This window comes from Lissotriton helveticus, chromosome 5_1 (genome assembly GCF_964261635.1).
Source record: "Lissotriton helveticus chromosome 5_1, aLisHel1.1, whole genome shotgun sequence".
Lineage (NCBI taxonomy): Eukaryota > Metazoa > Chordata > Amphibia > Caudata > Salamandridae > Lissotriton > Lissotriton helveticus.
The window spans coordinates 97,504,127-97,531,050 of NC_136065.1; the positions used below are offsets into that span (position 1 = coordinate 97,504,127).

The 26,924-nt window shown below is 46.2% G+C and overlaps 1 protein-coding gene across 1 annotated transcript in view; it reads right to left on the reverse strand.

The window, feature by feature from the left end:
* The window catches only part of LOC144754212 (E3 ubiquitin-protein ligase TRIM11-like), a 154,703-nt gene that overhangs the window by 64,885 nt on the left and 62,894 nt on the right, over positions 1-26,924 (reverse strand). The gene's annotated exons all lie outside the window — the stretch shown is intronic.

Genomic DNA, 26,924 nt, shown 5'->3' on the forward strand with positions numbered 1-26,924 from the left:
ACTGCAGGCAGAGACAGTCAAAGACCCAGTGACGGGCTGAGTGGAGAGACTGGCTGAAGTCAAGTCTGAGTCAAAGTGACTGACAGGCGAGAATGTAAAAGAAGTGGGGCCAGGAAGATTCAGCCCTTGGGAAAAGATTTGGGGGGTGCGGACTGCCCTTGGCTGCCAGGACACTGGCTGTGTTCACCCAGAAGGATACGCTGTAGGTGTATACTACTATGGCCCTCATGCAGATCTGTTAGCCAAAGAGCCATGTCTTCAGGGCCTTCTAGAAGGTGTTCAGGGACGGGATGCGTCTGATGTCTGCCGGCAGTTAATTCCAGGACTTGGCTGCAAGCACCTTTTTGTATGAACATCAAAATCGTGTCTTTCTTTGGATTTCAAGGTAAATTATGAGCTAGTCGATCTGTGCCATTAGCACATGTTGATCAAACACCATATTTAGACTCGGAATAGTGGCTCTTAGGCTAATAATTTTAAATAATGTCTTCTGTCTTTGTATATGATATTGAATATATTGCTATATGTTTATAGATAATATATTATATTATATATATGTTTTTAATATGTTTTTACAGCCCTGACGAAGTTCTTGTATCGAACGAACTCGTTGGCTACTTGGGGCCCGATGTAGGAGCCCTAATACCGGTCGGAAACGGCCGAATTCGGCCGTTTCCGACCGGTATTACGGTTTTCTTATGTAGGGGGCTACATAAGTACAGATTCGGTAATTTTACCGATTCTGTACATTTACCGATTCGGTAAAATACCGAATCGGTAAATGTACAGAATCGGTAAATAGAGATGTAGGTGGCACTCTGAAGAGTGCCACAGGCCTTCAAGAGTCGGTATTTTACCACCCAATCCAATTGGGTGGTAAAATACCGAATCCAGGTGTGCATGCACATCTGTGCATGCACACCAGTGCCATGTGGCACACAGACATGCCCTTAGGGCATGTCTGTGTGCCACATGGCACACAAGCCTGTAATTGGGGTGCTAGAGGGTGTCAAAGTGACACCCCCTGCACCCTTGCAAGAATAGGTAATTACCGAATCGGTAAATACCGATTCGGTATTCCACATTGATTCCTATGGGCTTCAAGGCCCATAGGAATCAATGGGGGATACCGATTCGGTATTTACAGAATCGGTAAATACCGAATCTTACAGATTCGGTATTTACCGAATCAGAATTACCTACATTTCCCCCCCTCTAATTTACCACTTCTTAAATACCGAATCGGTATGATTCGGTATTTTAGAAGTGGTAAATTAGATTTACCTACATCGGGCCCTTGGTGTCTAATTTCGAATAAAATTAAGAATGAATATTTTTTAACATTATCAACACTGGATGGATATTCGTAAAATTATTTATTGTTGAACATTTGAATTGGGTGGTGCAACCTACAGTTGGCAATGTGTATGTTGGTCATCCTGACCGCCGATTTGAAACAGCAGGGGCTGTGGTGTTGCACACTGTGAGAGTATAATGCTCATTGTTAGATTGTATATAGGAGGAATTAAAATTTGAGGACCAGTGTCTTCAAATTGAGGGAGGTGTGTCACATACACTATTCAGTGTGCGTATGGTTTTGCGGTTTCCTATTCTGTTTAAATGTGAGAGAAGGATCTTCCGCCTGCTCTGACTCAGTGAATGCGTGTGGTATCGGCCGTGTGAGGTTGGAAGATCGGAGGCTCCTTTAGGGTACGTGGAAGTTAATTCTGTTTTTGAGTGTTAGAAATGGGGATCTCTAGTTGGCAGTGGCTGGCGCCGAGGCCCAAATAGGATCCTTCTTCCTAAATCAGAGCAAGGGGGCCACACCCTTTGATAACCCCTGCTCAACCCTGTGGTAACGTAGCACGAGCAGACAGGCCTATCTCAGAGGAAGTGTGTGACGCATTTATGGCCATACACAAAAATGCAGTGAAGACACTATAAAGGGACACCACACAAGTAGCTATAGAAAAATAAGTATCTTTATATAAGATCAACACAAGGGTCAAAAGCGATCAAGAAGCCACAACGCACGTAAATACAGATTCACTTAAAAAGCAATAAAAGCACTCAAAAGTGTGTGAAACAAACTTAGTTCGAGGCCGGGGTCTCGTGATGACAGGCGGACTCGCAGCGGCCACAGCTCCCAGCTGTAGCGGTTTGCGGCGAGCACTCACGGTAATCCTGGGACGGGGCTTAAAGGCTGGCACCCAGCGGCACACGCAGGTGATAACACGATCCTCAAAGTGGTGACTAGTGCGCGCACTCAGCGGAACAGCTCCTCAGCTGCAGCGGCCCACACTAGCGATAGTGATGATTCTCGTAGGACGGCAAATGCAGGCACTCAGGGGCACAGCTCCTCAGCTGCAGCGGCCCAAAATAGTGATAGCGATGATTCTCGTAGCAGAGCAAATGCGAGCACTCAGCGGCACAGCTCCTCAACTGCAGCGGCCCACAATAGCGATGCGATGACTTTGGTAACACAGGCAAATGCGGGCTGTCAGCGGCAACAGCTCATTAGTTGCGGCAGCCCACAATAGCGATAACGATGACTTCGGTAAAACAGGCAAACGCAGGCTCTCAGCGGCATCAGCTCCTTAGCTGCAGTGACCCACAATAGCGATGCGATGACTTTCAGCCCACGTTCCCCGCAGTAGAACCAGAGGCTCTGGAATACTCAGAGGCCTCACTTGCGAGTAGATTTCCCCTCAAATAGGAATCCAGGCGGCTGATGGGTGAAGTTTAATGTCCCTGAGACTTCAGCAGGAGGCAAGCTCAAATCAGTTCCTTGGGTTGTTGCTTCAGCAAGATGGATAAAAGTTTTAAAGTCCTTTCCCTCTAGTTACACGGACAGAGATTTGTCTTGACATCTAGAAGTAGCACACCGTGTAGGGGTTTCAGCACAGATCTTTATACCCCAAAAGTCTTTGTTCTCAAAAAGTCACAAATCACTGAACCCAGCCAGAACCAGTTTGGGGTAGCCCTGGAGCACTTTATTTACGAGGCTGCATCCTGCCTTTGAGGAAGAGGGGGTCTGCTATCAGATGCACAGAGGGAGGTGGAGCCATCATTCACCTTGCCAGGCACAACCCTGCTCAGATCAAAGAGTCACCCCTCCCCATACTCCAACTGCAGATCTCTCCATTCAATCCAGGTCGTCCTCACCCTGCCCTGACGCTCCAAAACCAGACCACCAATACACATAACAGCAGAGCACACGAGAAGGCTTAGGCAAGAAAATACCTACTTCCCAAAAGTGGTGGTTTTAAACACAGAATATAAAAATAATTGTCACTAAAAGATGCACTTTAATATTTGGAGCTCAGGCATACTAAATCCGACTTTCCTATCATGTTCCTTGGGTCAATTAGGATTATACCAGTTCATACAGTCAATTTACAATACGGAGCATTCGCTCTGTAGCACTGAATGGCAATGGCACAGCGCCCAGAGCATCTAATACGAGCAAACACAGAGGAGACAAAAGCGAAAAAATAGAAGGGAGACCCACGCCAATGGTGCCAGGTCTAACATTGAGGTATTTGGGTCCGTTGTTGTGTAAGAATTCGTAGGCGTGAATGAAGATTTTGAAGGTGACTTTTTTCTTCACGGGGAGCCAATGGAGTCTTCGTAGGTGTTGGCTGATATGTTTGTGCTGGGGGATGCCGAGCACGAGTCTGGATAATTACAAAAAGGGGGTGGTGATGGACAGAGTATCTGAGTTAATCAGAACACTCCTACCCAGTCAACAGATCAGGGCTTGATCCATCACCGTTTTTTAGCTCACTGCACCATCCCAGTTCAGAACCTGGCTATATGCAAATTAGTCTGTCCCTGGCACGAGTCTGGAGGCGGTGTTCTTTATTGTCTGGATTTTGCTGAGTAGGGACTTGTTGATGCCGGCGTAGAGCATGTTCCCATAGTCCAGTCTGCTGGTTATGATTGCATGAGTGACTGTCTTCCTTGACTCAGGGGGATTCATTTGAAGGATTGCGAAGGATGCGGAGGATGTTGAAGTAGCTGGATGTGACGGCATTGGCCTGTTAGTTCATGGTGAGTGATGAGTTTGAGTACGATGCTGAGGTGTTTGGTGTGGTCTGAGAGGGTAGGTGAGCTTCCGAGGGCGTACAGCCAGCACGCGCTGTCCCATGCTGAGAGGGTGATTCCAAGGATAGGACTTCTGTCTTCTTGGCAGTGAGCTTCAGGCAGCTGTTGGTCATCCAGGCTGCGACATCTTGCATTCCTTTCTGAAAGTTGAGTTTGGCGGTGTTGGGGTCTTTGGTGAGGAAGAGGATGAGCTGGATGTTGTTGGTGTAGGATACGATGTTGAGCAGGCCTGGGCGGAAAACTATGCAATGTTTGCGGAGTGTGCGTAGCGAGCGCAACTATGTGCTACATGAATCGCACGTAGCACAGTGCAAAAACGCGTAGCGGGCATTTTTTGCTCACACGCGGTCCTCAATGTCAAGTTGGTGACCACGAGCGAGCAAAATCAACATCCCGGCGAGACTTTTTCCTCGTTTGTGATCGGCAACATCAAGTTGCCGATCGCGAGTGTGGAAAATAAACCTTGCGGCGAGATTCTCAACGCGGGGAGGTCAGGTTTCTCATTGCGAGTGGTCGCGTATGCTCGCGATGAGAAACTACCAGTCCGCGTTGAGAAAGCTGCCGCTCGAGTACAAATCTACTCGAGCAGCAGAAAACGACCGCTTGCACTGTGCACGATGCCATTTGCAATGATTGCACAGTGTGGGCAAGCATCTGGCACTGTGCAATCATTGCGAACAGCATTTCCCTACCGCACTACGCAGTTCAAGTAGCTACGCGTAGCGCGACGTACTGAAAGGTGCACTTCATGTAGCTACGCGTAGCGCGACTACGCGAACTACGCCCAGGTTAATGTTAAGGCCGTGTTGTCGTACAATAGCTGCAAGGGGGGCCATGTATATGTTGAAGAGGTTCGGGCTCAGTGATGACCCCTGTGGGACTCCGCAGGTGAGTGTCGTGGGATCGGACAGGAAGGGTGGTAGTCTGATCCTTTGGCTTCTTCCGTTGAGGAACTATCGGATCCAATTCAGGGCTGGTGAGGTATGTCACACTGTAGCGTGGGAGAAGGAGCCTGTGTGTTATCTGGTGAGGTATGTCACTTTGTGGCATAGAGCAGGAGCCTGTGAGTTATCAGGTGAAGTACGTCACCCTGCAGTTCAGAGCAGGAGCCTATGTGTTAACAGGTGAGGTATATCACACTGTAGCTTACAGCAGGAGCCTGTGTGGAGCCAGTGATAACACACAGGATCCTGCTCTAATCCACAATGTGACATACCTCACCTGAAAACACACAGCGTCCTGCTACTGCTCTAATCCACAATCTGCCATACCTCACCTGATAACACACAGGCTCCTGCTCTAAGCTACAGTGTGACGTACCTGACCTGATAATACACAGGCTCCTGCTCCAAGCTACAGTGTGCCGTACCTTATCTGATAGCACATGGGCTCCTGCTCTAAGCTACAGTGTCACATACCTCACCCAATAACACACAAGCTCCTGCTCTAAGCTACAGTGAGCCGTACCTCATCGTATAGCACACAGGCTCCTGCTGCAATTTACAGTGTTGGCAGTTCGGTCTGGACTGTTCCCATGAGGCACAGGGTCAAGACTGATTTGCATATGGCTGGGTCTGAACTGGGGTGGCAAAGTGAGCTAAAGAACGATGATGGATTCAACCCAGATTTGTGACTGGGAGTGAGGGTCTGAAACGTTTCAGTGCTCCGTCCGTCATCTCCTTGTGTTTGCTTTGTTTGCCCTAAGTTGGCAGGGTATTCCCAGACATGGGTCCCTTGCTCAATTTGTCACTGGATTCAAGCTAGCCTGGCTGATATGGGGTGTTACCCTGAAACCGGTCCCAGGATACTTGTTTTTGGTCCAGGGAGGACCTGGCTTGGCAGATCGGACTGGACTGTTCCCATGAGGCACAGGGTCAAGACTGATTTGCATATGGCTGGGTCTGACTGGGGTAACTCACAGGCTCCTGATGTAAACCACGGAGTGACTTACCTCTCCCGATAACACCCAGATTCCTGATCCAAGCTACAGTGTGACATTACTCACCTAATAACACACAGGCTCCTGCTTTAAGCTACAGTGTGATATACCTCATCTGATAACACAGGCTCTTGCTCTAAGCTACAGTGTGGCATACCTCACCTGACAACACACAGGCTCCTGCTCTAAGCCACAGTGTGACATACCTCACCTAATAACACACCGTATGTTGGAAGGGGAAAAGGGAATTTTTTTATTAAAAATTGTATTCATCTGAGTCCAAACCAATTGCTGAAAGTGGTGAATGGGAGTACAATCAAATAGCATGTGTTCGAGATAAACATTGGTGCAAGGTCAGGACCAACAAATAGGGGTAGAATTTTTAGAGAAGGGGGCTAATTTTGTGGGAGTAAATAAAACACGTTGATAGACAAAATAAAGGGTTTGAGAAGTATTAGCGGCTCTAGAGGTCTTATGAATTTTAAGCCATATCTTATCCCAAAAAGGAGTTGTCCAACATTGTGTAAGATCTTTTTCCAAAGCCAATTCAGCTTTTATTTTGCTCCGATCAGAAGAAAGAGATAGGGATTTATAAAAAGATGAAGCAGAGGAAGAAGTAGAAAGCAAGGGAAATAGCAAGGAGCAGCTGGATGATGGAGAAGACAATGACGATAATGAACGAAGGTACTGGGAAATCGAGGGGAACAAGAGATCATATTGAGATTTACAGGAAGAAGGGTAAAGAAAATTGTGCTAGAAGATCAAAAAAGGGATATTGTTACGTACTAGTTGTGAGAACTAAAGTAATCCCTTACTCCTCCAAGATTTCCAGTAAATGGTACGATTCTTAATGCGTAATAATCCATTGTGCCAAATGGGTTGTTGATGTAATGAAGAATATGCTGGATAAGTAGAGGGTAATAATGGAGCGAGAATTTTGTGGGTGTGAGAGATGATTGGAGTTCAAAAAGAAGAAATATTGTTAGTAAAAGTAAGAGATTCTTGAAAATTGAAAGGTGACATAAAATACTTTTCTATAGTCAACCAGATTGGCGGGTATATATACTGATCAAGAGAAAGCCAACAGGAAGATTGTTTTAAAGAGAAGGCATAATGATATTTTTTAAAATCGGGAAATTTAAGACCGCCTGAGGTGTCATACGTCTTCAGAGTGGAAAGAGCTATTCGAAGAGATTTATTTTTCCAAAGAAATTTTGTTAAAAGAGAATCAGTTTTTTTTAAAGTATAATCAAGGTATATTTACAGGAATCATGGAAAGACGTATAAAATTAAAGGAGAAAGCATCATCTTGATAGAATCTAGACGTCCCCACCAGGAGAGGAAAAGTGGGTACCAGCGATCAATAGAGTCAGATAAAGTTTTGGTTATGTGAGTAAAATTGAGCTGTAGCATTTCGGGAATATTAGAAGAGAACCACAAGCCGAGATATTTTATCTTAGAGGTGTTCCAAGAAAAACCAGTAGAAATGAAATCATGTTTAAGGCAAAGCACATTAAGAGGGAGAATTGAGACGATAACCGGATAATTGAGAAAATATATCAACCTGCTTCATAAAAGCAGGAATGGACGTAGAAGGGTTAGAACAATATAAAATAATATCATCTGCATAAACAGACATTTTAACATGGGTAGAATCAAGTCAAAAAACAGTAATTTGAGCATCCTGACTAATTTTAGTTAAAAAGGGTTCCAATGCTATTATAAATAAAAGAGGAGAAAGGGGGCATTCCTGACGTACTCCCCTGAAAAGCAGAAAATAGTCAGAAATGTCCCCATTAACAAAGATGCCAGCTTTAGGACCGGTATACAATTATGAAATAAAAGATATTAATTTAGGAGGAAACCCCATCCAATGTAGCGCCTGAAACATGAAATCCCAACCAATTCTATCAAATGCCTTCTCAGCGTCCAGCGCTATAGCAGCAATAGGGTAATCAAGAGAGGAAGTTTCACTGAGAATATTAAAAAAGACTCTGGAATTATCGGATGCTAAAAGACATTTAAAAAAGCCTGATTGTTCAGGACCAAAAAGATTAGGTCAAATAGGGTAAATTCAAAGGAAAAGGATTTTTGCACAAATCTTATAATCAAGATTGACTAAGCGAAGGGTCCTTACTATCTTTGGGTATTAAACAGATCATAGCTTCTTGAAAGGTACCAGAAGAGGCACAAGTTGTAATAAACGAATTAAAAAGTAATAAAAGGCGTGGAAGATTAGCAAAATGTGCATAAAATTCAACAGTAAATCCGTCTGGACCAGGTGCTTTCCCTCTTTTTAGAACAGAGACTACCTGGCATATGCATCAACGTAGCCTTTTGCTATTCCTAAATAGCGATTTTTAAGGAATTGCTATTTAGAAATAGCAAAAGTCTATGCATGTAGGAATCGCTACTAAAATAGCGATTCCTTAACATTACTTAATTGCTACTCGCAAATTGCTAGTCGCAATTAAGGAATGCTGTCCCATTCATTCCTATGGGCCTACTTGCCCATAGGAATGTATTGGAGATTGCATGAGCAATTAGCGAGTACCAGTAGGTACTCGCAAACTGCTCATGCAATTTCAAGGGTGCAAGGGTGTCAAAATGACACCCTGTTGCACCCCTGAAATTGATCTATGCACATATGTTGCAAACACACATGCCCTAAGGGCATGTGTGTGCGCAACATGAAGCTTTGAAAAATGCACAAAAGTGCTTTTTTCAAAGTTTTAGCAAATTACCATGAAGTCCAACTTCATGGTAATTTGCTCCCCCTATTAGCGAATTCGCTATTTTTTTTACTTTCATGCATTGCATTTAAGGAATCTCAATTTGGGATTCCTTAAATGCAATCGGAATTTAAGGAATCTCAATTTAGAGATTCCTTAAATTGCGATTTTTGCATTTGGGATGATGCATCCCAAGTGCAAAAATACCGGGAGCAAAGGTGCAGATTCTGAGAATCTGCCCATTTGCTCCCGGTATTTACTTTGATGCATTTTATTTATTTTTATTTATTTTATATGCTTCTATAGCGCATGAATAAACCCCCGAAGGGGTATCTCCGCGCTTTGCCTTTCAGAGGGAAACAAGGACTGTGCCAAGTCATTAGGAAAAAGTTGCTGGAAGAAGGGAGGGGGTTTAAGTACTGTTAAAGAGATATGTTTTAAGGGATTTGCGGAAGGATAAGTGATTGGTTATTTGTTTTAATGTGAGGGGGAGGGAGTTCCACAGAGCTGGTCCAGCATATGCCAGAGCACGTCCTGGCATCTGCCAGTACATGAGTAATTTCAGAGAGAGTGATATCTGTTTCTAAAGACATAAAATCAGTATTATGAGATGGAGGTTGGTCAATTGATTGGAAGAAAGTAGAGAGATTGGTTAAAGACGGTAGGGATTCAGGAGTGTATAAAGTCTTATAAAAGGAAATAAATTTGTTTAAAATATAATTATCTTTGATTTAAGAAATACCCGCAGAATTTCACATAGACTCAATCTTAGTTTGATCACATCGTATTTTCAAATAATTTGCTAATAATTTCCCCATTTTATTTTGACCTCCATAATAACATGCAATGCTCTTTAAAAGATATGAAGAAGCAGCTTCAGTGGAAGATTTATTAAATTTGAATTTTGAGACAATAAGATTTTTTAAAGAAGAATCCGTGTGTGAGTGGTAATAAGTATGCTCAAGTTGTTTGATCTCAGCGAGTAATTGGGAAGTGTGGGCTTCAAAAGATTTCTTTTTTTGAGAAACAAAATTTATAATAAAACCCTAGCAGCGGGTTTAAAGGGGTCCCAGATCATTACAGGAGTAGAATCTGGAGTAGAGTTGAGGGAAAAGAATTCAGAAGCAAAGGAGTAGAATTGGCTTGAGAATTTTGGATCAGATAATAAGGACTTATTGAAACGCCATCTTCTTAGATGAGAAGTAAAGGGTAACAAATCAAAATCAACAAAAACGGGGGCGTGGCTAGCAGCCGGAGATGGCGGCAGCTTAGAGGGCAAGCTCCGAGGTTGACGCGGCCCCTTCGTAAATCCGACTACTGATCCGATCAATACCATTACCCTGCGGGCAGGTACTGAAGCCCGGGACCGGGCGGCACACCCGCCAGCAACAGCAACGAAAATCCGACGCAGGGAAGCGGAGTTGGCCGCACTACTCGCTCAGGCAATGGAAGGGAACTGAAGCTGGGAGGCTGAGTGACTCCGGGACCCGACAGGAAGTGCATCGGGCTGGGCACGAAGGCACCGGAAGAGACCGCGGTTGGTGAGGCTCCGAGGGCGAGAGGTATTTACAGACCGTGGCGCACGTCGGAGTCCGGTTACCTGTGGCCCGGAGAACTTCTGCCGTCTGCGGAAACCCGATACAAGCCGGGGAGCACCCGGGACCGCTCCACAGTGCCAGACAGACCAGCCGAGTCAGAACACGGCCCCGCCATCTTGGACTCCCCGGCAGCTCGGGGCGGAGGACGGCGAGTGAGCCCCAGCGAGGTGCCCTGATTACACCGTGGGGGCCGATAGGGAGTCCTTGCCCGGACATTGAGAGGCCTGGCGGGGGGGTTCGCCGAGACGCCGCTCCGGCCCCTTCGCCGCTGCAGGTGAGAGCGGTCCCGGCGGGGGCCCAGTTATCCAAGGCCCCACGCCGCACACCCTGCCTGGTATATAGCCGCGAAAGTGCAGTGCCGTTAACCCTTGCCTCGCCCGCCTAGGAAGTGAACTGTGTCGTTGGAGTGACCGCTGCAGAGCGCGGTGGCGGAGGGACATTGATAGCGGCGGCCGGTGGGCACACCGCTGTGGTGGCCAGAGTGCTCCGGACTGGGGCCAAATTAGTGAGCGGCCTGAAAGGAGTGCGGTGAGAGCGACATCTGTGGGTGAGTGTTCCCAGGCTGCTTGGCCACGGATGACCTGCACCAGCTCGTTGCCCTGGCGAGCCTCACGACATGCCGGCCCGAAGAGCATGACCCTTCAATAAAGTGGCATACATGGAGGGGAGAGTGACGGCGACGACTGAGGGTCCATCCAACGGCTGGACCCACACGCATCAATAACCCATTGGAGCACTGCGAGCCCTCGCCGGGAATACCTACAATTGACGCAAGATTCCTAGCTCCTGCTCCTCAGTGGTTTACCGCTGCGGCAGCGGTTGGCATGGCGGGTAAAGGGACAAAGGGTGGAAACACGCAGTCAAGACTCGAGAAGTACGCATTTGATAAAACATTATCCTCCCCAACAGACGCGAAAATACCGGCGAACAAGACGACCGACACGACGGGGGGAAAGAAGGCGACTTTGGAAGACGTGATGCGGGCTCTGACACAGGTCCAAGCGACAGTGGGGTCAATATCGACTGAGATTACACTGATAAGAGCAGACTTCCACAAAATGTCGGAAAAAGTGAACTCGATGGAGGTGGTCACAAAGTCTCTAGTGGAAGACGTCTCAGAACTGCAAATCAGTGTGGAGCGGATCTCGAAAGAGAATAAAGAACTGCGTGACAAACTGGACGAGCAGGAAGGGCGCTCAAGACGGAACAACATCCGCATACTTGGGGTTCCAGAATCGGAAGACACTAGAGCTATGGACCTATATGTGGAAGACTTAATCCAACAAGAACTTAAGCCCAGGGGTCTTTCCGCATTCTTTTCGGTGGAAAGAGCTCACCGAGTCCCTGGGGGTCGGCCAAAAACAGGAGCATCCCCGAGACCGATCATTGCCCGCCTCTTCAATTTCAGAGACAGGGATGCGATCTTGCAGGCGGCAAGGAACTCACCCCCAATCAAAGTTCAAAATTCCACACTAGCGTTCTTTCCAGACTATACGGCTGAGGTCGCGAGCAGGAGGAGGACGTTCTTTGAGGTTAAAAAGGAACTGCGAGCGAGAGACATCCCCTATGCAATGCTTTTCCCGGCTAAACTAAGAATAGTGGCGGACAATAGAACTTGGTTCTTTGATACCCCGGAGGCGGCTCACGATTGGCTGGAGGGCTGGAGAACAACGGGCCTGCCTCGCCGCTCCAATAGACCGAACAGACACCGGAATCACGACACGCGTCCAAGCTCCCAGATGTCCGGGGAAGATGCGGGCCGGAGTTCACCTCTGAGCGAGGTTCATGAACGTGCAGACAATGAAGAACAATGACTTCCCGTGATTACAATGCTCATCCAATTGTAACTCTGGCTGGGTGGACCGCCAAGGACACTGGGCGGAGGTCCTCCGTGGAATGGCTGAGGGGCCGCTGACTCCGGAGAGTCCTTCACCCCAGCGAGCAAGTACTGTGTTTTGGGTTTGGGTTAGGCACTCTGCTGAGTTGGGGGGGCGGGCAGTTTCAAGTCCGTTTAGCAGGGGGGCAGGGAGGGGGGAGTTGGGGGTTGGAGGGTTCCTCGTTTCACAGGTAGTTTCAGGGCTCAGACTTGGGCCCAGTTGGTCCTCAAGGTTCCATGTTTGACTCACACTCACACTATGTACTACGGTATTATCAACACACAATGTCACAAGACTCACGTGCAGGCACACGACAATAGGCACGCTGGCGCTCAACCTGCTTTGCTCCTTCACAGACACACTGCCACATGCAGGCAGAGCTGGGCTAACCCTCACATCAATAATTTCCAAGGGATATGGAAGGGAATGATCCCGGGGACATTACCTGGGCCACATAACAAGCCACCGCCATGGCCAGAATAGATAACCTCGCCCCGATAACCCCACTACAAATCATGTCGTGGAACGTCAGGGGACTGGGCGATAAGATCAAAAGAGGCCTGGTTATGCAAGGAATTAAGAGGTTGGGTCCTGCCCTGGTTCTGATACAAGAGACACACTTAGTGGGTACGGCCACACGGGCGATGGATAGACGGGGCTACCGCGTGATTGCACACGCAGACTTCACCTCGGGATCCCGCGGTACTGGCATACTGATACGAACCTCCTCCCAATACATTGTGAAATCCACCAAGACAGACGATCAGGGCCGCTTTGCGGCGGTTCATGGCCAATGGGAAGGCAAACCATTGAATGTGGTGTCGGTCTACATTCCGCCGGCGCTGCATACCATAGCGCTGCCAGACCTCGGCAGGTTCCTCTTGAGTCTCCCTGACGGAGACTTAATCATTGGGGGAGACTTTAACGCATTACTACATAACACTCTTGACAGATTCCCAATACGGACGCACACGGGAGGTCCCAATAAATTTCATAGTTTTCTGGAAGCACAAGGGTTGACGGACGTGTGGCGCCTGCTACATCCAGAACAACAGCAATACACCTACTACTCGGCTACACACAACAGCCTCTCACGGATAGATTACTTCCTCACATTAGGACACAGGCTTCTTACCATAGACGAAGCGCAGATACAACCGAGGGGTATATCGGACCATTCACCGATTACTTTGACTGTGTCTAGTTTAGGGAAAACACGCAAGAGGGTCTATCCAATCTTCCCAGGATATCTTAAGATTCCATCTATTAGTACGGAATTAAAAAAAGTTACCAGATATTATTTTGAAGAAAATCGGTCTTCGGTCACATCGCCTTCAGTGCTATGGGAGGCTTATAAAACAGTATTCAGAGGGCAAGCCATTGCAACAATCACACACCATAAGAGAACGCAAGGGAGGGAAGCTTCATAATTGGAATTAGATTTAGAAAGGGCCAACGCTGTTCATATGGCGGATCCATCGGATGACACACTACACTCACTGCAATTACATCAGCGTCGCCTCGAAGACCACCTGAGACATTTAACCTTGGCAGATATCGCAGCCACCAAACATAGGGTGTACGATATTGGGGATAAAGCTAGCAAACTCCTGGCATGGCTCGATAGAAAACAGGGGGGTAACAGGAATATTTGGCAAATTACGGACACACATGGGACAGTGCATACCAGGCCGGAAGACATTGTCGAGGTATTGGCCGATTACTTTTCTGAGGTCTATACCCCCACGGTACTTGGGACCGAGGAGGAGGCTCGGGAGGCTCTGAATCAAGTCTCCGTACCTACACTGACGGAGGAGGCGGCAAAAGACCTTGATGCCGCTCTGACGACTGATGAAATTCAGTTGGCTATAAATGCACTCCACTCGGGCAAGGCTCTAGGCCCAAATGGGATACCCATTGAGTGGTTTAAAACTATGTCAGAATATCTGAGTGCTCCCCTTCTTCAGATGTTCGAGGAGAGTAGAGGGAAGGGTACATTGCCCCCAGACCAGCGGATGGCGGCCATAGTGGCCATTCCGAAACCGGGTAAACCGCCCAACGAATCTACGTCTTATAGGCCTATCTCACTCCTGAACCCTGAAGCGAAAATTCTAGCGAAATTGTTAGCAAACAGACTCATGCCGTGCTTAACCCAGCTGATCCACCCGGACCAATCTGGATTTATGCCACACAGAAGCACGGCACTGAATCTTCGTAGAGTGCAGGGAGTAGTGGCAAGAGCCTCGCTGTTGAAGGAACCAGCTGCAATCCTGTCCCTAGATGCCAAAATGGCGTTCGATATGGTGGAATGGAACTACCTGTTCGCAGTACTCACCCGCATGGGATTTGGGCCCATCTTTATCGCATGGATTAAACTATTGTACAAAGACCCAGTGGCGCGAGTAGTGGCCAATGGACACATATCGCGTGAGATCAGTTTGGCGCGAGGGACTAGGCAGGGTTGCCCGCTCTCACCCCTCCTATTTGCGTTGGTCCTAGAGCCGCTGGCAGTTACTATTCGAAAGACGCCACTATTGAGAGGGATTAAATGGGAAGATGGGTGGGAAGACAGGGTGTCCTTATACGCGGACGACATGTTGATTTACCTCACAGACCTAGCTAATAGCCTTCCGGGCCTCCTCACGCTGTGCAACTCCCACGGGCGACTATCCGGCTATACTATCAATTGGTCGAAATCGACACTTTATGAGCTTAAGGGACCGGTCCCAGCCCCCCCGGAATCTTGCCCTCTGGAAATGGCGGGCGCTTCCTTTAAATATCTAGGAATACATATTACCCGTGAGGCCACAGACTTCATTACTCTTAATCTACAACCCCCTCTCGTACGGCTGCGCAATGACGTACAACACTGGAAGGAGCTGCCACTGACGTTGCTCGGCAGAGCAGCATTATTTAAAATGATGGCACTGCCGCGTTTTCTATATATACTTGAAAACACCCCAATGCTCATACCCGCCAGCTTCTTTCAGAAGGTGACAGCGATTATATCGACTCTGCTATGGGGGAACCGCCCAGCACGAATAGCTCACGTAAAGCTCAATAGGAACTGGTTCGATGGCGGGATTGCACTGCCTAACATGCAACTGTACTACTGGGCGGCCCAACTTAAGGTTATTAATCAATGGATGCACGCCCCACAGGACGACCCGGCATTTCAGGCGGACAGAACACAATTGGGCACTCACACCCTACTGGCGCCTCTGTATCACAAGGGTGTTGCGAAAAAATTGATAGTACCCACTAAACACACCGTTCAGCTATGGTTCAAGGCACACACAAAACTACGCTGGGAAGGGATCATTACGAAACATACTCCATTGTGGGACTCCAAAGCGCTAGGGCACTTGCGGCACACTAAGGGCTTTACCCAGTGGGACAACATCGGGATATCAACAGTGGGAGACATGTGGTCCAGAGAGGGGGTGATTCCATTTACGTCCCTTCAGGACCAATATGAATTGGGGGACAATGAATTATTTAGATATATTCAAATTAGGCATGCCCTCCAAGCAGCGATCCCTCAGAACATCACACCACCAGAGTCTTCACCGCTCGAAGACCGCCTGCTTACAGATTTTATGCAAGAAAAAACAACATCATTAACTTACCGCAAGCTACTTACAACATGACTGACCCATTGGAGAAACTAAAAGAGAAATGGGTGGAGGATGTCGGCGATTTCGACGACTCCGAATGGAACGCTGCTATTGCCTCCCCACGCGAGGCTGGCATATCAGCTAGGTTCCGCCTGGTACAGTTAAAAATCCTACATAGGATATATTACACGAGAACCACTCTACATAAGTTACGGAGGGCGGATCACCCGTACTGTTTGAGGGGATGTGGCGAGGAAGGTACCCTCATCCACACACTCTGGTGCTGCACCAGCATCGTGGGTTATTGGCAGCGGGTGCTCCGAACCATCGCACAAACACTTGACACCTCATTAACACTAGACCCACGGGTGTGCTTGCTCAATGTGTGGGGGCCTACTGATTTAACATTTTACGGGAAGTTGTGGGTCACGATAGGCCTCATGACAGCTAAACGGGACATTGCACAAAAATGGGGGACGGTTGAGCTCCCCACCCTGGCACAATGGAGTAGGAATATGGACATGATCATGCTCACGGAGAGGGCGGTATACAAAACAAGAGCCAGTCCGCGTAAATGGAATGGTATATGGCAGCCCTGGAACGCATACAGAGGGGACATTTGTGACCCTTTGCCGGAGGGTGATATTGACGATTCAGAGGAGGAGGAGGAAATTGAGTGATGGCCAAAGGGTGTAGCTGAGGGCCTGCACAATGGACATAGACGGGGGGCGGTTGGGTGTGGGGCATAGATTTCATTGACTTGAGGGAGTGACATGCACCAAGGTAGCGTTGAGACTGCAATGTAGGGTGTGAGTTTTGTGAGATATAACGGAGTCACGTTTTGAGTTGTTTATACGTTGTACCTAAAAAACAAAATGCAAGTTTTCATTACGCACTTGTCTAACATGTACATAGGGATCCAACACCATACCTGAACATTAACATAAAGCAAACCTGAATGGGGCAGAATACATCTTTGAAGATCATACATGTGATACCTTTTCACGCCGGCCTCAGGGTTGTAGGCGCGTATGTGCACAGTTGTTGGTGATGATAATCTATGTTCTTGCGACAATAAAAGATTTAAAAAAAAAAAAATCAACAAAAACTGGAGCTTGATCCGAAATTAAAATGGATCCAATCTCGGAGTGGGAAACCTGTTGAGACAAGGATTTACTAAAGAAGAGATAATCTATTCGAGATTGTGAGTGATAAGAGGGGGAATAAAAGCTGAATTTTCTGGTGTCAGGGTTACAAAGTCTCCAAATATCAACTAGGGATCTACAGCTTATGGTAGAAGTAAATTGGGAATGCATCTTAGTGTTGGAAAATCTAACTGAAGAACGTCCGCCCAAAATGGAGTCAAAGACCTGGTTACAATCGCCACCAAAAATAATATACTCATCTTCAAGCAAAAGGAGTTTCTCAGAAATATGAGTCCAAAAAACATTATCAACTGTAACTGAAGCATAGACGTTGAAAAGGACTAAAGGTATTTGATTTAAGAGGAGCCTGACTATGAACCAACAACCTTCTGAATCACACTCTTGATGGTTGACTGACACCTGATATTTTTTATGACATAGAATAGAGACTCCATTTTTCTTACCTAAAGCTTGGGAAGAAAAATCATTACCTATCCAACACCACTTCAATTTAGACACTTCAGCATCAGATAAGTGCGTTTCTTGAATTAGTGCTATATCAGTCTTCAAATTAGCTAAATGGGATAATACCCGTTGCCTTTTTATAGGATTGTTTAATCCTTTACCATTCCATGTAACTACTCTAAAAGTAACCGAGCAAAATTAATGTGAACAGTTAGTATGCAAACAATGAGTATACTAAAAACATTAACGAATAAGTGATATAAAATAGAATGAAAATATAACCAATTGACTGTAACATGAACCATTGGTATGCAAGTGCTAAGAAAACTAAGTTCATTACATAAAAAAGGTGAAGAATAGGATGATAAAGAGTGAAATAAAAGAAAATCCAGATTGAGAAAAAGATAGAGAGAGAAATGAAAAAACTATCACCAAGTATGAAAAAGAAAAAGGAAAAAAGAAGAAGAGAGGAAAAAAAGAAGAAGAGACAGTAACTCTTCACATGGGCTGAACCAGGCCCTTTTCTGAACTCTTTTCACCATTCTTCTTGGATAGCCCCTCATTAACAGACGAGTACATAGATCATCGGATTCTGCCATGTAAGCTACAGTGTGACATACCTTACCTGATACCACACAGACTCCTGCTCTAAGCCACAGTCTGACATACCGCACCTGATGACATACAGGCTCACGCTCGAAGCCACAGTGTGACATACCTCACACAGGCTCCTGATCTAAGCCTCAGTGTGACATACCGCACCTGATGACATACAGGCTCCCGCTCGAAGCCACAGTGTGACATACCTCACCTGATAACACACAGGTTCCTGCTCTAAGCTGCAGTGTGACATACTTCACCTGATAACACACAGGCTCCTGCTCTAAGTTACAGTGTGACACACCTTGTGTGATCTTAACTCAAAATGTGTACCCTCCCTTCCAGAGAGTAATTATTAAGGAGAAAGGGGAAAGGAGTGCCTATACTTCCACCGCATTCAGGGGTGGGAAGAGAAAAATCCTCTTTTTATATACAACCCTGACCTACTCTATTAGTGTCATGCTTCATCATTGGATTCACCCTAACTCCTAAAGGTCAGGGTGGGCTCAACCATGTTCAAGGGAGCACTTTAGAGAAGTCTTGATTTTATTGTTTGTGTTTTTTTTACATTTAATAAAAACTACCAACCGGAGAGAGGACCGGAGCAATCTGTGTTGTGAGGGGTTTCACAGTTTTCATGAGCAGTTCCCATGAGCAGTTCCCATAGTGAGCTGTGCCAAAGCATTCAAAGGAGAATCAACATTGTGCCTGACATCTGAACTGGCCTTTGAAGACCCACCACCAATGATCACTGATCCATCCTGTACAGCCGCAGCTGACAATTACAACCATTCGTTGAAGACTCAACTTTGAAGTTGAAACTTCTTTCATCGAACATCTGTGTGCAACTGGCCTGGAAGGCCACAGCTGTCAAAGACAATTGGCGCCATTGAGGCCTGATAAACTGATTATCGCTAGCAGTCCTTGACTTAAATGAGACTGCCTTGGAGCTCCTGCACAAGTGAAGCCGCTACTACAGGAACAGATACTCCTAGCACGCCACCACCGAGTAGGTATCACAGCAGCAAAATTTGCAGTCTGCAGTCTGCAATATAGTTGTTGCCCATGTGAACACTTTGAGGCAAACGCCATTGAACTGATATGTACAGCAGCCAGTTGGGTAACCCAGAGTTGGTGCTTTATTAAAGCCGATGCCCATATCACATACGCTACTCTGGGGATCGTACAGTGCAACCCTGTAATTATACCTTTATTGAACTGGGTAGTATTTTTTGTCGAGAGCTTAAAATATTATCTTTCTTACTATAAATAACTACTGGGCTAGACTTAACATAATTGTGTCCGCTGGTTGATTTTTGAGTTTTAAGTACTTGCCCCACCCTCTACCTCCATCAGAAACATTTGACTGATCGACCTCGCTATACTGGGAGTCAAGTGCAGAAAGACTTGTCCTTTGCCCATTTCAGAGCCATAATAGGACGGACCTCCAGACACCAGAGGCAAATGACCTCAACTAACATGATCATTAGCCCCCTCTGACCGGTCCCCTTCCTCCCCTAACCGTGCTCTCGCAGTGTTCAAACTCTGAGCCTGGTGCACAGAGCTACGATCTGGTGCACAGTGTTTTATAGCAATGAACGGGCACTCAGCCATCAATACTATCAGGAGTTATAGTGACAAGTGAGGTAACAACCACTAAAGAATGAAGGGTGTACATTAGGAAAAACACATCACTAAAAGTGTGAGAGTTTATCAGATACCATGAATTTTTTTTATGGTAATGACACCCTTGTGAACTTTATCATTATGGACACCATTGTTGAACTCTTAAATATTGCAACCAATAGGAGTGTTAGTGTAGTGAGAAATGTGCTCCACTGCTGAAAGGGTTCCACGTTACAGGCCTGCCCTTTAATTTGATTGTTGCAGGAAAACCTTGCAATGAGGCCTTAGCAGAAAGGAGAAAGTCCAAAATCAGAGGCTGAAGCTGAGCTGTACACATGCAATTTCCAGAATTAGAAATGCATATGTCCTGAAGAAGGGAGTGTACACGTCCCAAAACATGCTAAGACTAGAGGGCATTTGATCTAAATGAACTATTTGTGAGTTAAAGTTCATCTACACAATGTGGGAGCTTCTATGCTCGCTTTATTACTTAGATGAACTCTTGGACGTTCTGTGGTATGATGATGTATATACAATACCGCAGCATGATTATGTTGCTAAAACCTTTGTTTAGGATGGGCCTTATACCAGTCTGGCTCAGTCTGATGGATGGATAGATAGGTAACTCCAGATCCATGCATACACCCACCCACAGCGGTACACACTCATAAAGATGCACACATTAATTTGCAGACTCACACACAAATCTTTCACAAACTCACAGATGGGTATCTTCAGGCCATGCATGGACAGACTCACAGTGGCTGACACCAATGCATATATATATACATTCACAAACAGATGCATATAAAATCTCACAGATGTATAACTCCAGACTTATGCATACATAAACTCACACATGCACACTCACAAATGCCACCAGACCTTGTGATGTGAAACCCACAGATAAGCATTCACATTAGTATGTACAGCCAATAAATCCAGACTGAAGCATACGCAACCCTCAAACACACATGCACATAGATAAACACATGTATTTGCATACTCTGTGCCTCAGAATTTATATATGCAGACATACACAAGCAGTAATCCAAGCACCATAAACAGACAGACAAAGAGATGCGCAGACATGCCTGCACTCCCAAAGATAACTCCAGGGCCATCCATACATCCAGACACGTACACCTAAGCGTGAACATACATACACACACACACACACACACACACACATATGCGCACACACATGCTGGTACATACTCAGTCAATCAATCAATCAATCAATCAATCAAAAAGCTTTCTTCAACCATGATAGTAAGTCATAAAAGCACAAAAATATACAATAACAATAAAATTACATAATAAAATTCAGAGATTGATACAGCACTAAAATTGCAGGTTCACATAACAATAAAATCTTTACACGTTAAAAAGGTATGTACAGAGTTCATATCCCACTTCCCCTCATCAAAAATACCCTACGAAACCCCAAATATCATACTTTTCCTTTGCTGAAGGACCTTTTTCAAGAACTTTGCTACCCTCCAGGCCACATACTCATTCTCTAATAGTTGTAGGTGAATAAGAGCTGGGTGGCATTGCCTGAGACCTTGCTGTTTTAAAAGTGGCAATAACTAAACTTTTCTTAGCTCCGAATACAGCTTACAGAAAAGAGTTAGGTGGATAGTAGATTGCTTGAAGTAGGTATCGCAGGGGCAAGGGGGAAGGGGTCTTGACCAGTCATTCATTTTAGGTATGGTCACTAATCTATAAATGGTGCCCAATCTAAATCTTATCAGGAGCAGCCTATCAAAGCCTGTAGGTACAAATTGTATATATGGTTCCATGCCCAAGCAGGTGAACCTTATCTGGTGTTGCATAACAGTGGATTTAGAGACTTCGCCTGCTGCTCTTAATGAGACCAACAGTTCGAGGCCCTCTTTCTTCAATGCTTTTCTAGAAATCCGGGACATAGAACTGAGGTTTGTGAAAAAGTCTGGGTGTCCAAGGTCATTCATGAAACAGCGGACAAACCTAACCCAAGGGATCTTTAAAGCCCCCTCAAGGCCTAATGCTATCACGCAGGATCTCTCTATTTAGGTGAGTCTGTTCATTGGCCCATATCCTGTGCCAAAGAAGTATTGGCTCCAAATTAATGAGGTCCGCTTTATAAGGAAGACCTAACTCCTCATCAAAATACACAAGATGATGGACGGAATGTTGCACAATGCCAAACATTCACCCAAAGTCGCAGATCTGGGTTTAATCCATCGTTATTTTGCTCACCAAGCCACCCCACTTCAGACATGGCCATATGCAAATCAGCCTTGACCCTGTGCCTCATGGGAACAGTCCAGCCTAAACTGCCAAGCCATGCCTTCCCTGGACCGGAATCAAGCATCCTAGGACCGGTCTCTGGCTATCAGCCGTCTTCAGCCGGGCTTGCTTGACTCAAGTGGCGTAGTGAGCACGGGACCCATGTCTGGGCATACCCTTCCCACTTAGGGTGAACAGCAAAAAAATCCTCATGGCACACGAAGGAGGACGTGCCCGGGGGACTGAGAGGATGTACTGCAGGAAAGTATTTTCCACGAATTGTAGGGGGAGGGCGTTGGCAAAACCCCTCACCCCTGCCCCATACATTGCAGCTGAGATACATTGTGCCTTAAAGATTTGCAGAAGTTCCCCAGGCGGCTTCCTGCTCAACTTCTTCTCGAAGGTAGCAAGGGCACTTGTTGATCTGCTAAATATACGTTTTTTCCGAGCAATGGTGCGTGTCCATGTGTCATTCTGATTGAAAAGGATGCCAAGATACGTATACGTTCTGGTTGACGCTAGCTTCCTGCCATCCAGACATATGTCCCTGCCCATCTTCCTCCGAGCCCCTAGGCCACAGCTCATAACAAAGGTATTCGAAATGTTAATACTTAAACCCAAATCGAGCATAAAGACATTAAAACTATCTAAGACCCTTTGCAAACTGTTTCGAGTGTGCGCCATTAAAACTGTGTCGTCCGCATAAAGAAGAGCGGGTATAAGCCGCACACTCGCATATGGAAAAACTTAACCTCTCCTTAGCAGTGCATCAGCCATCCCATTAATGCACAGATTAAAAAGGAATGGTGCCAGGACACAGCCCTGCCTGACCCCCACTTATGGAAAAGCTTTCATGCACTTTCCATCTACCCCATTAAAAGCTCTTCATTGGCTTCCTATTGTAAAAAGGATCCTGTTCAAGGTTTTGATTATAACATTTCGAGCAATGCACAAAACAGGACCACTATATCTACAGAAAAAATTCAAGAGATACTGCCCAACCAGAAGCCTACGATCATCAAATTCCAATACTTTGGTGGTTCCTAGGTTTCGTTTAAAAACCCGTGGAGGAAAGTCCCTGGCAGTACTGGGTGCAAAGGCTTGGAATACTCTGCCTCCTGCCCTGAGAACTCTAGATAAAGAAACAGAGTTCCGTAAAGAATTAAAAACTTGGATATTTAAACTGCAAGATAGCATGGCCAGAACTCTAGTTTGATGCTTGCCTTTGTATTTGGTCCAACTCTGAGTCACTTTGTCATCTGGTAATTTGCCGGAGGTAGCGCCTAGATGCTCCATTGGAGCGATTGCTGCGCTATATAAATAAAATTTTACATTACATTACATTACATTACATTACATAGCGAACACTGGCAGAAGCTCCATCATATAGGCGCTGAAAAAAAGCAATAATATTAGGGTCCACCCCTAAGCCTGCGAGGATCTCCCATAACCTCACATGTATTACCGAATCAAAAGCTGCCGTAAGCTCAACGAAGACTAAATACAGTCTTCCCTTTTTGGCTCTTGTATATTTCTCTATGATGATAGCCAGGTTTAAACTCTGTTCTATAGTGCTGAGCCCTTCCCGGAAACCGTACTGTAAATCTGACAGTACCTAGTTTTCTTCCACCCAGTCCTGCAAGCGGTCCAGGACAACTCGTCCTGCCGCCTTCACCATTGAATTAAGGAGGAAAATCGGTCTCTAACAACCGGGATCTTGGCGGTCCTCCTTATTAAAGATCGAGATAATAATGGACTCCACCCAGGTCTTTGGAAAATGTAGTACGGGCGCAAGCATTAACAAATTGAGTTATTAGGGTGTGGAAAAGTAAATTTTGCCATGTTCTGTGTCCCTACGCCTCATCCATCATATGTTATGTGTGCATGACCAATATGCATATGTTATTCCCCATGTCCGATTAAAGGCGCAATTCCAGTTGTGTCCACCTCTGGTATGTCATTTTCCAGTCCTCGTGAATACTACGAATATCAGGCCTATGTAAAGTAATGTTGCCACGTTTCTCAGTGTGCACGTTATTCCATTATAAAGTCCCCGTTTCCAGGCCTCAAAAGGGCCCGGACCACAGATTCAGCTCCTGTCTCCTGACAGCCTCGCTGAGGAGCGATACAGCCCCCACCTGTATCCTCGACCCTTCACTTACTTCCTGCCTCGCAGTGCCCGGTGTAGCTTGGCTCTGCCTCTGAGTCTGCCAAAAGTATGTTATAGTTCCAGTTATCAGTTCAGTCCTCCTTCTGCATTCCTGAGCTACTGAACTGCATCAATAGTTTCCGTCATTGTCTAGCCTTCTCGGCTCCACGTTAGAGAAATACTGTATTAATGGTCATTTAATATTCTTCATCACGCACTACATGTAGAATAATGCATGGTCCAGTCTTAGAATCAAGTTAGCTTTTCCCCTCATGACTTCTAGTTTATATCAACATGTTCCCTAAACATTAGATACCAGATAGGGTTTAGGTACATGTCGCTCCGACCCTCCCGACTCTAGTCTCTGCTCCTAGCACAGAGTTCGTAGCCCCCAGCTTCTCCTAGTAACACGTCATTGCCAGTTTTCGCGCACCATTAGGTTAGAGGTCCCGGCTCCTTAGGTAGCCCCCTCCTATGTTTCCGCCCCATTCATGACATATTCTGTTACGTTTGCATCACATGTCTAAGTATACTCTCAGTTACACCCATTTTTACTGTTATCTTTCGCGACTGCTACGCGTCACGCTTTCTGCTCCACCCACTGCTACGCCTACTGCAATGTAATGCTATGTGTTCGCGCTATGTATATATGCCTGTGTTTTGTTATTGAATGTTAGCGCGCTCATCCCAGACCTAGCCCCAGCAGCTGCTGGGCCTCTTTTCCCCTGTTGGGCCCCAGTTGTCCTGCTGGGCCCTGTCATTCTGTTCCTATGCAGGTTGTCCTGATCCTGTCCTTATGCTGTAATAAACCTGCAGAAACTCCTACTACCTCGAATCTTGACTCTTATTTTATTGAGCTATCTGTTATGCTATAAGTCTAGTCAAAAATAGGGTATTATTTATTTATTTACCACATAATGGCGCCCGAACAGGGACTTGCCCTTTCCCCACGCGTCGGTGAAGCCACGCCGACCCCCTGACCCTCTGCAGTCGTGACGGAACTCTTCTGCGCAGTGGCAGATATTTCTGCTCAAGTATCCCTCAGGCCCACGGAGGAGACGGAGGAGGCGGTCCAGCATCCGAACGAGACGGTGGAGGAACGCGGCGAGTCCCGACCAGAGCCCAAGCCGAGAGTCCAAGGTCCGAGGTATCCGGAGGCCCACCCGTAACTGAAGTCCGAAGTTCGTCGTCCGTCGTCCAGTCCCGTTCGAGGCCTTCCGTTCCGTGCTGCCCGGTGAGTACCATTGCTGGGGTAGTATCTAGACAGGACCAATCTAAATTGACTCCTGGTCCGTGGGTTGGTGGTGCCCAGACTCACAAACGAAGTGTTCACCTAGGTGGATACGGGTCTTGATGTGTCCCTTTATGGGACCGGTATGTTCCGTACTGTTACAGCAGTGCATCCAGTAATTCTAGTCTGTTCCGTTCTCGAGAAATTCTGTTCTGTTTCTGTTTTCAGTATTCCAGGTAATATTCTGTTCGAACTGTTATTTATAATGTTCTTCATGTAATTTACTGTTGTGGTATGAGTGCGATGTGATTTCGTGTTTTTATTGTGTATTGTATTGTGTCCAGATTACAGTTCAGTCATGCCTATATTTTCCAAGTTACGTCAGTTAAAAACTAGAAAAGGTCTATTAGAGGAAGCGGTTCCTGTCCCGCCTAGGGACAGTCCAGGTCATTTTATGTATCAGAAACATGGCATAAGCGCCATATTGTATCTAGATTTATGGGTAGAGTATACCAAACAGTTAGAAGAAAAGTATAGATGGCCCGTATCGGGTACATGGGATGCCGAATGTATCATGCGAGTAGAAGAAGCATTATGGAAAAAGAAAGCCAGACAGTCACAGAAAGATGCCATCGAGTTATGGCGTAAAGAGGCGCATAGAAGAACGGAAAAGGAAGTCAGAAAGTCAGAGTTAAGTAGAGAATCCCAAGAACGAGCCCAAGAAAGAGAGTTAATCGAGATAGGTGAACAAGTCAAAGCCGAACAGTCAGACAGACAGAGGCATGCCCTCATTAAGGGTATGTATCCTCTCCTTGCCGAAGGTTTGCCAAAAGCGACCCCAGAGGCATCCAGTAATTTCCCGCCACCATTAGTTCCGACCAAGCTACGTCACAAACCGACCGCAGCTGATATTTTTATTTCGTCCTATCTGGACGACACAGTCCCAGAATATGCAAATCCTGTTCGCGCTCCGCCAGTCCTTGCAAATCAGGCACCTCCCGCTCCTCCAGACACCGGAGTACCTGTTACGGTACCCCCGGTCCAGCCTATAGTTCCACTTCCCATTCTGCCAGGACGTAGAGCCTCAGTAGACGACTCCAGTTTAGGGGCCGCAGGAGGAGCTACTCCTCAAACCCCGCCGCCACACAAGCGTTTATCAGCACTCGAATTACATGCTCAAGCATCACAGCGTACTCCTAAAAGTAATAAGTCTGTCACAGAAATCAGGCAAGCCCTTAACGAATGTGTCTATGATCCAGTCCCAGGCGAATATACTATGGTTTTATATTCCTTACGTGTAAGGAGAGTGACCGAGTATCTAGTCACCTTACCGAATATGAAAGAAGATCTAGACAGAATATATCGTTTCATCCGTACAGGGGATGATCCAGAAAGTATTGGCGAGATTATGTCTCAAAGGAAAGCCGAGATTCAGCTCATGATATTAAAGTTCCTGATCAATTGTCTAATAAGAGAACAAGATTACCCGTCTAAAGATTCCGCCGAAATGAGAATCCTGACAAGGTGGAGTGATAATATAGCCGAGGGTAAGCACAAGACCGTC